We start from the raw sequence: 14,330 nt of genomic DNA, 5'->3' as shown, positions 1-14,330 counted from the left end.
TCTTACTGCCTTAGTACAGTATATTGTTTCATACTTACAGATTACTGTAGATTTTTATGAGTTTCTTTTTTCTTTCACCTTCCTATGTTTCCACTGGCATTAAAAATAGAATTGTGCTAAAAAAAAAAAAAAAAAAAGGCACATGTAAATGATTTAAAATTAGAAGTGGTCCCAGCTAAAGGAAGGATAATAGCTTGGATCTGGTGGTTCTCAATCTTAAGTGAACAGGGTTTGTTAAAACAGATTACACACTAGGCCCATCTCCAAAGAGATTCTGAGTCTTGTGACTGAATAAATAAAACTCTGTTTTAAACAAGCATTTCCATTTACTGCCTAAAGGAATGGCCTCTTTAGAAAGTCACCCTGTAATACCCTCTCACATTTACTCACATTTGGTATGTACTACACTCCCCATCTGGCTTCCCTGGTGGCTCAGAGGTTAAAGCATCTGCCTCCAATGAGGGAGACCTGGGTTCGATCCCTGGGTCGGGAAGATCCCCTGGAAAAGGAAATGGCAATCCACTCCAGTATTCTTGCCTGGAGAATCCCCTGGACGGAGGAGCCTGGTAGGCTACAGTCCGCAGGGTCGCAAAGAGTCAGACACAACTGAGTGACTTCACCTTCACACTCCCCATCTGGAATATATTCTAAACCTTTACCCCACGCCAGGCTCTTCCAAAGGTTTCTCCAAGTGGTGCTAGTGGTAAAGAACCCGCCTGCCAATGCAGGAGACAGGAGAAATGGGTTTGATCCCTGTGTCAAGAAGATCCCCTTGAAAAGGGCATGGCAACCCACTCCAGTATTCTTGCCTGGAGAATCTCCAGAGACAAAGGAGCCTGGTGAGTTACAGTCCATAGGGTTGCGAAGAGTCAGACATGACTCAAGCAACTTAGCACACAGGCTCTCCCAAGTAAACTCTGTCTCAACGTTCAAATGCCAGATCAAGGGATTACCTGCTATTTTCATTCCAAATTTCCCTGGCAGATTAATGAATTCATTTATTTATTAAAAAGCTTCTGATGGTGCCAAGAAATGTTCTAGATATTCCAAGTACACTGGTTTGAGCAGAACAGAGAAAATTCTTTTTCTCAAGGACTTTATGCAGTACTGGAAACAAGACAGATAATTAAAAAGCAAATAAGTGAAATAATTCAGATAGTTATAGTTTATTTTGTGAATAAAATAGGGAAATGCCATTTAGCAAGTAATCATTGAATGAACAACAAAAACTACACTAATTAGCTGGCCTACTCTAAAGGAAATATTAAAGTAGGTGCCAAGTTGCATTTGTTTACCATGGGGATAACCAAGTGACCCAGGGCTGTTTATTGAAAAGACCATCCTTTTCTCATTCCTCTGCAGTGCCGCCTTAGTCTTAATTCCAAAGGTCATATAAGACTGGGTTTGTTTCTGCACTCTTGTCTCTTCCATTAGTCTATGTCTGTGCTTATGCCAATTACTTCCCTTAGTCGTTGTTGCTTAGTCACTAAATCATGTCCACCTCTTCTGGGACCCATGGACTACAGCCCACCAGGCTCCTCTGTCCATGGAATTCTCCAGGCAAGAATAATGGAGTGGGTTTCTGTTTCTTTCTCCAGGGGATCTTCCAGACCCAGGGCTCAAAGCCAGGTCTCCTGCATTGCAGGTGAATTCTTTACAGCTGAGCCACCATAGAAGCCCTCACGTGCCTTAGTTATAGTGTAATTATTTTTCAGGTTTTTTGTTATAGCCTTTCTTGTTCCTTTGGATTTCCATATACATCTTAGAATCAGCATCTCATTGTTCACAAACATGCCTGCTGGGACTTGCATTGAAGTTATATTGAGTCCCTAAGTCAATTTGAGGAGAACTAAAAACCGAGTCTTCAAAAATATTTACATGGTATATCTATCATTTATGTAGGTCTTAACATCTTTCAGTCACATGAAGAGGTTTTGAATTGTGTGTAGCTGGCTTATAAAAATAAAGTTGATTTGTATAGAATGAATTTAGATTCAAACACCCTGATAATTCTAAAATTTTATAGAATTGCATTTTCTATGTATAGAAACATATTTTTTTATTACTTTTCAATAATGCATCTTGTTTTTCATGTTTTATTTCACCGGCTAGGGCTGCCAATAAAATTTTGAATAAAAATGGAGGAGTAGGAAAACCCAGTTTTTGAGAGGAGGTTTTCAACATATCCCTATCACGTTTTAAAATAACTTTTTATTTTAGAATAGCCTTAGATTTACAGAAAAGTTCAAAAATAGTACAGTGAGTTCTTATATACCTCATATCTGCTTTCCCCTGTTGTTAATATCTTACATTAATATTGTATGTTTGTTACAACTAATGAACCGATATGGATACAATTAACCAAAGTCTATACTTTATTCAGATGTCCTCTGTTTTGACTTAATGCCCTTTTTCTGTTACAGAATCTCATTCAGGTTACAACACTCTATGTAGTGAAAGTGTTTTCTTAGGCTCTTTTTGGCTCTGATAGTTTCTCATACTTTTCACATTTCTGATGGTCTTAACAATTTTGAGAAGTACTGGCTAAGTATAAAGAAAGCTGAGCACCGAAGATTGAACTGTGATGAATTTTGAACTGTGATGTTGAAGAAGACTCTTGAGAGTCCCTTGGACAACAAGGATATCCAACCAGTCCATCCTAAAGGAGATCAGTCCTTGGTGTTCACTGGAAGGACTAATGTTGAAGCTGAAACTCCAATACTTTGGCCACCTGATGCAAAGTGCTGACTCATTTGAAAAGACCCTGTTGCTGGGAAAGATTGAGGGCAGGAGGAGAAGGGGACGACACAGGATGAGATGGCTGGATGTCATCACTGACTAAATGGACGTGAGTTTGAGTAAACTCCAGGAGTTGGTGATGGACAGGGAGGCCTGGCGTGCTGTGGTCCATGGGGTCACAAAAACTCGGACACGACTGAGCAACTGAACTGAACTGGCTAAGTACAGTTGACCTTTGAATAAAAGGGGTTTGAAATGTGAGGGCAGAATCACTACATAAACTATTTTGAATTCTTCTGCATGTAGATTTGTCTTTTCTCCCATTTATTTATCTATTCAGCTATTTATAACAATATCAGGAATTAATAATACCATAATTCTGAACTTATAGAATGGGCTTACCTTTAATGGGTGTTAATGGTAAAGAACCCACCTGCCAGTGCAGGAGACATAAAAGACGTGAGTTTGATTTCTGGGTCAGGAAGATCCCCATGGAGGAGGGCATGGTAACCCACTCCAGTATTCTTGCTACAGTCCATGGGGTCTCAAAGAGTCAGACACAACTGACTGACTTGTTTTGACCCATAGATTATTTAAAGTATATTAATTCAGAAATATTTTGGGATTTCCCAACTATTCTGTTACTGATTTCTAGTTTAATCCTATTATAGTCTAAGAACACAACTGAATAATTTCTCTCCAATATGGCAGCCACTGGTCATAAGCAGCAATTTAAATTAGATTAAAAATTTTAAAGCATTTCCTTGGTCAACAGCTATATTTTACGTTCTCAATAGCCATACATGGTCTAGTGGTGACCATATTGGTTAACACAACTAAAGAACTTCTATGTCATTGCTGAAATTCCTTTAATTTTTTCCCAGCTTTATTGAGATAAAATTGACATTGTGTAAGTTTAAGGTATATACTTACATGCACTGAGTAATAATCACCACCATTGCCTTAACTAACATTTCCATCACATCCTGTAATTACCACTTCTTTTTTGTGGTGAGAACATCTGACTTTCAGCAACTTTCAAAAATGTAATAATAATTACAGTATTGCTAATTACAGCCATCATGTTGTACATTAGATCCCCAGAACTTATCCACCTTAGCAGGGAGTGTGTACCCTTCAATTGACATCTCCCCATTTCTCCCGCCCTCAGCCCCAGTAATCACCATCATATTCAGTTTTTATGAGTCTGGCCTTTCTAGATTCCACATGTAAGTAACACCATGCAGTCTTTCTCTGCCTGACTTATTTCGCTTAGCATAATGCCCACAAGTTTCAGCCATGTTGTCACAAATTACAGGATTTCCTTCTTCCTCAGGTCTGAATCGTATTTTGCTGTATGGATACCACATCTTTGTCCACTCATCCACTGATGGACACTTAGGCTGTTTCCAGTCTTGGCTCTTGTGAATTATGCTGCAGTGAATATGGGAATGCAGGTATCTGCGTGTGATATCCTGTATCCCATATGGTCGTTCTATTTCAGACAGCACTGTTATAGAACATGACATAGAAAAACATCTTTATGATTGCAGAATAAGTTAGGATTCTTAAAGCATTCACAGAAACCATCAAGGCAAAGGACAATAGGCTAAGTTGGACTACATAAAGCTTAAAAAATTTCCCTTTAGGAGACTGAAAGTTAACAGAATAGGGAAATACATGTACTAGACAATTTTTAAAAAGCTCAGTTTTGAAGCATATAATTAATAAAAATTGTTAAGAAAATACATATGACAAAATAGAAGAATGAGAGAAAAGACTAAAAAAAAAAGATACTTCACAAAAGAGGATTCAAATAGCCCACAAACATATGCAAATATGACCAGCCTCATTAGTCATCAGGGAAATGATAATTTAAACCATAAATCAATGTGAAATCTTTTCACACCTTCTAGATTGACTAAAATTAAAAAGTGCTGACAAACACCGATCACTGGGAAAGATGTGGAGCAATTAGAGCTCACATACACTAAAAATATAAAAAGAGGGAGAGACATTCCTAAATTTAAGAAATTGCCTTATATCATGATTATAGAGGTTGGCAAGTCCAAAATGTGTGGGACAGGCTGGCAGGATAGAGACCTGGAAAGACTTGATTCTGCAGCTTAAACCTGAAGGCAGCCTGTTGCTAGAATTCCACTTTCTCAAGGGAGGTCAGTCTTTTACTTAAGTCTTTTAACTATTTAAATGAGGTCCAACTACATTATGGAAGGTGATCTGCTTCACTCAGAGTTTACTGACTTAAATGTTAAGTTCATCTAAGAAATATCTTCAAAGCAACATCCAGATATGTTTGACCAGTATCTGGGTACTGTAGCCTCCGCAAGTTGACTCATAACATAAACCATCACACTTAGTAATCCCATATCTATGCTAAAAACAAAAACTAAAGCCAGAAACAAAACTCAACTTTTTACAAATGCTCACAAGATCACGTACAATGCATCATCTTTGACTGTAAAAGGGAAAAAAGTAGAAACAAAAGAAAAGGGAAAAATGAGCTATGATTTATATATTTAAATAGTGGGGTAGCTCACTGGAGAAAAAGTAAATGAATCCTACCTGAATACACAGAGAAATCTATAAAATATTGGTAAACACAGTTGATTTTAAAGTTATTTTGATGAAGCCTTTTGGGCTACAGAAGGCAGTTTGCAGTTGCTTTTTGATTTCCCTTGTTTTGTGAGCTTTTCTTTCCTCTCACCTCCTTGCCTCCACGCCAGTGTCTCCTTCACTTTCCAAATAAACTACTTACACTTGAAACTATTTTGAGTGAATTTCTGAAGAAATCAAACTAAGTCATGTGGCATGCATAATTCAAATGTGAAGTAAAAATATTGTGTGTGTAAATATACTTAACGGAATGTAGTATATTTCCAATGGGCTTCCCAGATGGCACTAGTGGTAAAGAACCCATCTCCCAATGCAGGAGACCTACGAGATGTGGGTTCGATCCCTGGGTGGGGAATATCCTCTGAAGGAGTAAACGGCAATCCACTCCAGTACCTTGCCTGGAGAATCCCATGGACAGAGGAACCTATAGTCCATAAGCTTGAAAGAGTTCAACACGACTGAAGTGACTTAGAACACATATTTCCAAAACAGTCCTTTCAAAAGGACCTTGGTTTTCTTTTTTTCCTTATAAGTAATAATGTATTGTTTCTTCATGTTCTGTCTTTATTCTGATATCTCCCCTAAACTCTCAAAAAGACCTGTAAAATCTCTCATAAAATAGTATATCAGGTAAACTATTAGCTCCATGATTTTCAGTGAAGATATTCATGCTGGATATTCATCCTTTCCCTAATTTGGACTGAAAGCTTTTAGACTGGCTGCACAACTATTGTTCTGGAATTTTCCTTTGCTGTTATTCTGGAAACCTCCTTCATTTCTTTTATATGTTGGAGCTCTGACATCTTGGACCCCAAGTCTACCTCATCTTAACTGGAGCATGTTTTTTAGTAACTTCTGAGAGAAGGTCCTTTGAAAGTAAATATTTAAGTCCTTACATGCCTGAAAATGCTATTATTCTACTCTTATCTTTGATTTAATGGTTGAACAGTTATGATTCTAGATTAGAATTTTTACCCTCTCAATTTTAATTTCAAAGGCATTTGTTTATTGAATTCTTGCTTTCAGCATTGGTTTATCAAATCTAATGCCCTTCTGCTCAACCTTTTTTCTAATGTAAACTATTATTTTGTATGGAAAGTTTTAGCCTCCTCTTTATTCTTGATTTTCTGAAAATCTATATCTGCGCCGGTGTGAATATTTTTGTAATTATTGAGCTCTTTCTTTCTTTCTTTTCTTTTCTTTTTTTTTTTTTATTTTGAGCTCTTTCAAGATGGAAATTTTTGTCAATGAGTTCTGGAAATTTTTCTTGCATTATTTCTTTTCTAAATTCTCCCCCTTTATTTTCTTTGTTTTCTCGTTGTGAGACTTTTAGTATTTGGCTACTTAAAATCTTAGACTGAGTCTTTTTTGTTTCTTTTGAATTTTGTATTTTCATCTTGTATTAGTTATTACTATGACAATAATATGACAATAACAAACTTCTTTAGAGCTCAGTGTTATACAAAAACAAGTATTCATTTTCTTGCTCACTAGGCTGTAATTGGCTGGGGCTCCATAAGGTTTGACTGGAGTTGGCTGGACTTGGCAGATCTTTTTATTTAAAAAGAAAATAATCCTGTTATAAAGTGGAGCAAAAAGCAAAGAAGAATTTCTTGGAAATAAAAAATATGATTGCAAAAAATAGAAATAGAAAATCACCCAAAAGAACCCCCTGAAAAATTAAATATAGCATAAGTGTGAAAAATTAGATTTTATTTTCAGAAAATACTTCTTCTTTCCCCCCTGGAAAGTAGAGGATATTTTCCCACTTCATTGATGTTGGACTTGGACCAACGTCAAGAATGTGTGACCTGGGAAAAAAGAGACCAAAAGAATGTGTGCCTGGAAAAAGACACATGCACCCCAATGTTCATAGCAGCACTATTTATAACAGCCAACACATAAAAGCAACCTAAATGTCCATCAATAGATGAATATATATCACATATGTGTATGCTCAGTTTTGTCTTTGCAACCCATGGACTGTAGCTTGCCAGGTTCCTCTGTTCATAGGAGTTTTTAGGCAAGAATAGTGGAGTGGGCTGCCGTTTCTGCCTCCAGGGGATTGTCTCAACCTAGGGACAGAACTCATGTGTCTTGCATCTCCTGCATTTTCAGGTGGATTTTTCACCACTGCACCACCTGGGAAGCCCTTACATGTATATATATATATATATATATATATATATTGTATATGTATATATATACAAACACAGTAGAAAATATACTACTGTATATATACTCAGCTATAAAAAAAGAACAAAGTAATGACATTTGCAGCAATGTGGATGGACCTAGAGGTTATTATTACCAAGTGAAGTAAGTCAGAAAAAGAAAGACAAATACCATATCACTTCTAGGTGGAATCTAAGATACGATACAAATGAAAAATGAAACAAATTCATTGAGATAGTGAAAAAAAAACCTTATAGTTACAAAAGGGAAAGGGGGTGGGAGGGAGTATTAATTAGAAGTTTGAGATTAGCACATACAAACTATAGTATATAAAATGGATAAACAACAAGGTCCTAATGTATAGCACAGAGAAATATATTCACTATCCTGTAATAAACCATAGTGGAAAAGAATATGAAAAAGAATACATGCCTGTATCACTGAATATTGCTGTATACCACAAATTAACACAACATTATAAATCAACTATAATTCAATAAAATATTTTTCATGAGTCAATATTGAAAGGCCACTAGACCCTATTCCTAGACTTGAGTCCACATTTTAGATTTCTCCGTTAACTAAATTTGTGATCTTGGAAGAAATAAAGACAGGGTTTAGAGAGATTTCTAGCTGTGTCACTTCTTAAGTGATCTCAAAGATCACAGCATCTCGGTCTATATTCTCTCAGGTGTAAGTGGAGTTAAAAATATATGCTCTGCTTTCTGCACAACGTGATATAAAGATAATATTCATAAATATGCAGTACATTTAATAAATGTATAGAATATACTAAAAATAGATTTTACTTTAAGAAGCTATTGAATAGCTGGTACTGTGTTCCTTTCTTGTCAGTTTCTTTGCTGTGCGTGTGTAAGCAATTTTTATGTCTGCACTTCCATTTAAATTCTCAGTCTCTCATTCTTCTTAAATGTCTGCAGTAATATATGATTAGAACAAAAGCACAAATTTCCCTTATTATTAGCATAATTTTAAGTAATTGTAAATGTAACAAATATTTTAGGTATTTCAATGAAATTTTTCACTATTTTCCCATAGGTTATATACTGCTATGTAACAATTATAATTTTAATTCCATGTTCCTTTCATATAATTTTCAATGGTTATTGTAGAATAGCTTGGCAAAATATAAATGAAATTCTAGCTAGTTTGGACAATTCTCCTTACTGCATTCTGTTTCTATATTGTGCAGGATAATCTAATATTCATGAGATCATAGAGCCAAATGCAATTATAATCTTTTCTCAGTTTGTAGGAGATTTCTGGTACTTTACATTGCAGACTCTTGTGGAGGCCCTACAGTTGTGTGGGGGCAGGAATAAACTTTTAACTTTCTTCAGAGTTAGTTGACACAGTCTTCCAGGGAAAGTACCATCATCAGCTTTATGACTAATCCTTATATTAAATTGAATATCCACTTCGAATCCACCAAAGGCCATTTTTAAATCAATTTATCAGATTTTTAATTTTCAGTATGATTTTTCATGTCTAAACTAGTCATTCCAATTTTTTATTCAATTGCCTGGAGATTTTATAAGGAAATGGAAGTGATAGGAGAAAGACTATTTATCAAAAGCCTCTTTTCTGGCATTTTGTTAAATATTCTGAACCATTCATTTGAGAAAATATGAATATACAAATCTTGCCTTCTCCTGTATGGTTTAATAGAAAATTTTACAACAGAAAAGGCACATTTCAACACAGATTATGCGATGTTTTTAAACTCTTTATCTTTTGAATACATTTTGAAATGTTCAGTTGGTAAAGCATAGAACCCCCTTGAGAACAGTAATTGCTTGTCTAGTTAATGCATGAAGCACTTTGAAGAAACTATTCGTGGATACTAGTTCAAAGTCATTGTAGATAATGTAAGTTCACCTTGATTGAACATTTGCTCTTGACAAATATTATTGTAAACCATATCACATCTATTTGGGTCTTCCCAGATGGTACAAGTGGGTAAAAGATCTGCCTGTTAATGAAGGAGACAAGAGAGACCCAGGTTCAATCCCTGGGTTGGAGAGATTATCTGGAGAAGAAAATGGCAACCCACTCCAGTATTTCTTGCCTGGGCAATCCCACGGACAGACGAGCCTGGTGGGCTACAGTCCGTGGGGTTGCAGAGTTGGACGTGACTGAGTGCACACACGTATAATAACTATTTAGCTGCCCAGCTCTATAATATGGGTACTCTTATTATCCATATTTTACAGATGAGGGGATAAGCCCATGATACAGTAAGAGGTGGTAGGTTCCAGACATCTGATTCCAGAATCCCTGCTACTCACACTTCAGTACTACAGACGCCAGCCCTCATCAGTTAGTAGCTTAAAGGCGACAAGTAAACAATCCTCTGGGAATACCAGATCACCTGACCTGCCTCTTGAGAAATCTGTATGCAGGTCAAGAAGCATCAGTTAGAACAGAACATGGAAAACAGACTGGTTCCAAATAGGAAAAGGAGTACCTCAAGGTTGTATATTGTCACCCTGCTTATTTAACTTATATGTAGAGTACATCATGAGAAACGCTGGACTGGAAGAAACACAAGCTGGAATCAAGATTGCTGGGAGAAATATCAATCACCTCAAATATGTAGATGACACCACTCTTATGGCAGAAAGTGAAGAGGAACTAAAAAGCCTCTTGATGAAAGTGAAAGAGGAGAGTGGAAAAGTTGGCTTAAAGCTCAACATTCAGAAAATGAAGATCATGGCATCTGGTCCCATCACTTCATGGGAAATAGATGGGGAAACAGTGTCAGATTTTATTTTTTTGGGCTCCAGAATCACTGCAGATGGTGACTGCAGCCATGAAATTAAAAGACGCTTACTCCTTGGAAGAAAAGTTATGACCAACCTAGACAGTATATTCAAAAGCAGAGATATTACTTTGCCGACTAAGGTCCGTCTAGCCAAGGCTATGGTTTTTCCTGTGGTCATGTATGGGATGTGAGAGTTGGACTGTGAAGAAGGCTGAGTACCAAAGAATTGATGCATTTGAACTGTGGTGTTGGAGAAGACTCTTGAGAGTCCCTTGGACTGCAAGGAGATCCAATCAGTCCATTCTGAAGGAGATCAGCCCTGGGATTTCTTTGGAGGGAATAATGCTAAAGCTGAAACTCCAATACTTTGGCCACCTCATGCGAAGAGTTGACTCATTGAAAAAGACTGATGCTGGGAGGGATTGCGGGCAAAAGGAAAAGGGGACCACCCAGGATGAGATGGCTGGATGGCATCACTGACTCAATGGACATGAGTCTGAGTGAACTCCGGGAGTTGGTGATGGACAGGGAGGCCTGGCATGCTGCGATTTATGGGGTTGCAAAGAGTTGGACGCGACTGAAGGACTGAACTGAACTGAACTGAAACAATCCTCTATCACCCATAACAACTGAAACTGTTTGGCTGCAAGAGCGCAAGCTTTGAGAATTCCTTCCAACTCAACAGGGACAGAAATATATCCTGGAACTCATAACTAATTAATCCAGGACTTTTCTTGTAGCAAAAGACCCTGAAGTCTCAGCAGTGGATTGTCCAGGATCTGCAGTTATGGCATTTTGAATCAGTGAGAATTTCAAGGGACTTTCAAGATTTGCTATACATTATTTAAATATGTGTTGGTGGTTGAAGGATTACATATCACAAAATATTTTAGTCCAAATTTCTAGACTCTGACCTTTGAAAACCATGAGTCTGGAACTAGTGTATTTGACATAACTGGACATAATTGGGGCTTCCCTGGTGGCTCAGATGCTAAAGAATCTGATCTGCTTACAGTGCAGGAGACCTGAGTTTGATGCATGGGTTGGGAAGATCCCCTGGAGAAGGGAATGGCTACGCTTGCCAATATTCTTGCCTGGAAAATCCCATGGACAGAGGAGCCTGGAGGGCTATAGTTCATGGGGTCACAAAGAGTCAGACATGGCTAGTGACTAACACTTTAACTTTTCACTTTCACTCTGAAAAGCAAGACCATGGGACAATGATTTTCTTTTTCTTTCTTCCAACAATTATGCATTAAAATATTGAATGAGGTCAAGTTCTATTCCAGTAATGGTTCAAGTTGAGTATAAAGTGCTCAATGCAACCAAAACTGTTCTCAGTTTCATTAGTGTAGTAGTCATGTGTCTCTGAGTTAAATTTCTTTAACAAATAAGCCTCAAATGGTGGTGGCTTAACCTAGAAAGGGTTTATTTTTGCTCATATAAAATCTGATGTGGATCTGGGTGAGTTTCTAGGTAGCTGTCTACCATGGGAGGTTCTGGAATCCAGGCTGCTTCTGTAATCACCAGACCAGAGCAGAAGAGAAGAGGGTGGTTTTGTAACAGCTGTTCAATGCTTTGGCCCTAAGGGACTCACATAACTTCTATTCACAAAGCATTGGTTAAAACTAGTCAGGAAGGCCTGTCTATGTATAAGGGGACTAGGAAAGTAGAAGCCCATTGTGAGCTTAAAGAAAGAGAAAACCAAAAGTTTCTCCCATATGTAGATTACTGTTTCTAGGAGACTAAACAAAGAGTAAGCAAACACATTTATATTATAAAAGATAATTATAAATACTTTAATATGAGGAGTCCTATTTATGTATAAGAAAGCTAAAACTCAGGCAATTGTCTAGCAGCAGATATATTAAGAAAAGTGTTTTGCCTATGATATGTTTTGAAGTTTGACCCAGGGTTTCTCAGCCTTGGCCCTTTTGACAATTTGTGCCTGGTGACTCTTAATTGTGGGGGCTTTTCAGTGCATTGTATGATGTGTAGCAGCATCCCTGGTTCCTAATCACTAGGTACCAGTAGCCAGTACTCTTCCCTCACCCAGAAATGAGAACTAAATATCCCTCCACACATTCCCAAGTGACCCTGTGAAGGCAAAATCACCCTGGTGTGGGAACCACGGGTTTGCACTATTCCTTGTATTTTTTTTCCCAACATCAAACCTAGAGTTAACACAGTAGCGTGCTTGTTTATATATTTTATTTACATCAGGGGCCCCCAACCTCTGTGGACAAATGCCTGATGATCTGAGGTGGAGCTGATGTAATATTAATAGAAATAAAAGTGCACAATAAATGTAATACACTTGGATCATCCTGACCCACTCATCACCCTGTCCGTGCTGTGAAACCAGTCCCTGGTGACAAAAATGTTGGGGACCGCTGCTTTACAGTGTACAAAGTGCTTTACACAACTTCATCTCAATCAAAGTAACTACAAGAGACTGTGAAGAAACAAGTCGGAAAAATGCTAAATGCTTTGTCCGTATCACAAGGGAGGCAACTCCACCAAAGCCCTTTCACTCTGGATTCACAAATGTTCCTAAGCGTTCATTGCTAACCTCCTGTGTGACAGCATTGTTCCAGTTATAGAGGATATAAAAATAAAAGATTGGCTCCTGCTCTCAGGAGACTCACAGTCTACTGAGTCAAAGAGACAATTTAATATGAAATTACATAGGTGGTAATTAAACTAAGTGCTCGATAGAAGGGCTTACAGCTCTTCAGAGGGAGGTACTTCACCCACTGAACTATCAGAAAAGAGATGGAAATCCTGCAACAGAAAGGAAGAAATAATAGGAAGCTATGGAGCAGAGACTGCCGAATTTCATTTGAGTCACCATGGGGGAGAAATGAACTATAGAGAAACACATAGCAGATGAAGAGGAAAGAAAATAATATTGTGAGCTACAGGAGGGAAAAATTGTGAAAAAGTGCCGCTGAGTCCTCAACCTGCAGGCAAGTGTTCTCTGAATGGTTGCAAGACCCAGAAACACCCTCACCTTGGAGGTTTTCTACAATGCTGATCCAAATGAATCATATCAAACCCAAAGAAGAAATCCTACTATGGGAGATCATTAAAAATGAAAAAAAAGAAAAAAAGATTAAGCTTAAACACTACATTTCTGAAGCAGAAAAAAAAAGTGAATGATTAAGATTAGGTTTAAAGAAGGGCATCTTTCATATAAATGACAAGCAATATAATTTCTGAAAAATGAAGCCTCATGGAAGGTCATTAGGCAGGTCATTCATTCAAGATTTGAGCTGTAATCACTTGGAATGAACTTGTTCTAACCTTCTGATTTATGTCTTAACATTTAAACATCTCAATTGTTTTTCAGTTTAAGACCAATATTTTTTAAATGTGTATATTCATTAGCCTGAGTCTGATTCTCTGTCAGTGTGTGATCTCATAATTTGGCCAAACAAATGACTATAAGCTACATAAAACATGCTTATTCTTTAGGACACCCACTCATGATACTGGGGATAATTACTGAGTTAAACATGTTTTAATTCCTTGTTGGGAAAGCAGAGAGGGTGCAAAGCTTACTTTCTCAAACAGAAATATCTAGGGCCTCAGTGCTCTTTGTGCTTCCCTTTCAATCAGCTCCCTTCTCTCTTAGCCTTGACTCTTCTCAAGTTCCTTCTGCCATCACCCTTCACAACTAGCAAAAAGTGAGTCATCTGTTTTCCTGTCCCTGTATAATCTCACCACCTCAGGCTCACTCTACCCTCTAGTCATGTTCTGCCTGTTACCTAGTTTGAAATCAAACTCCTGTTTCATCGTCCTGAACAAATTCTTACTCCTGCTTGCAACTTTTTCTGATCTGAGACATTAAAATTAGTCCCCACTTTCTGCATTCAACTCTTTATGCTGGGGTTACTACTGGAAGTTATAGCATTCCTTGTGTTGGTTGAGGGTAATAATTCCTCACTCCAATTCACTACCGCCCCCAGTTTCCCCACTTGCTCCCTTAGAGAAA

Source organism: Ovis aries, chromosome 8 (assembly GCF_016772045.2).
Source record: "Ovis aries strain OAR_USU_Benz2616 breed Rambouillet chromosome 8, ARS-UI_Ramb_v3.0, whole genome shotgun sequence".
Lineage (NCBI taxonomy): Eukaryota > Metazoa > Chordata > Mammalia > Artiodactyla > Bovidae > Ovis > Ovis aries.
Note: the sequence above shows the minus strand (reverse complement) of the source record.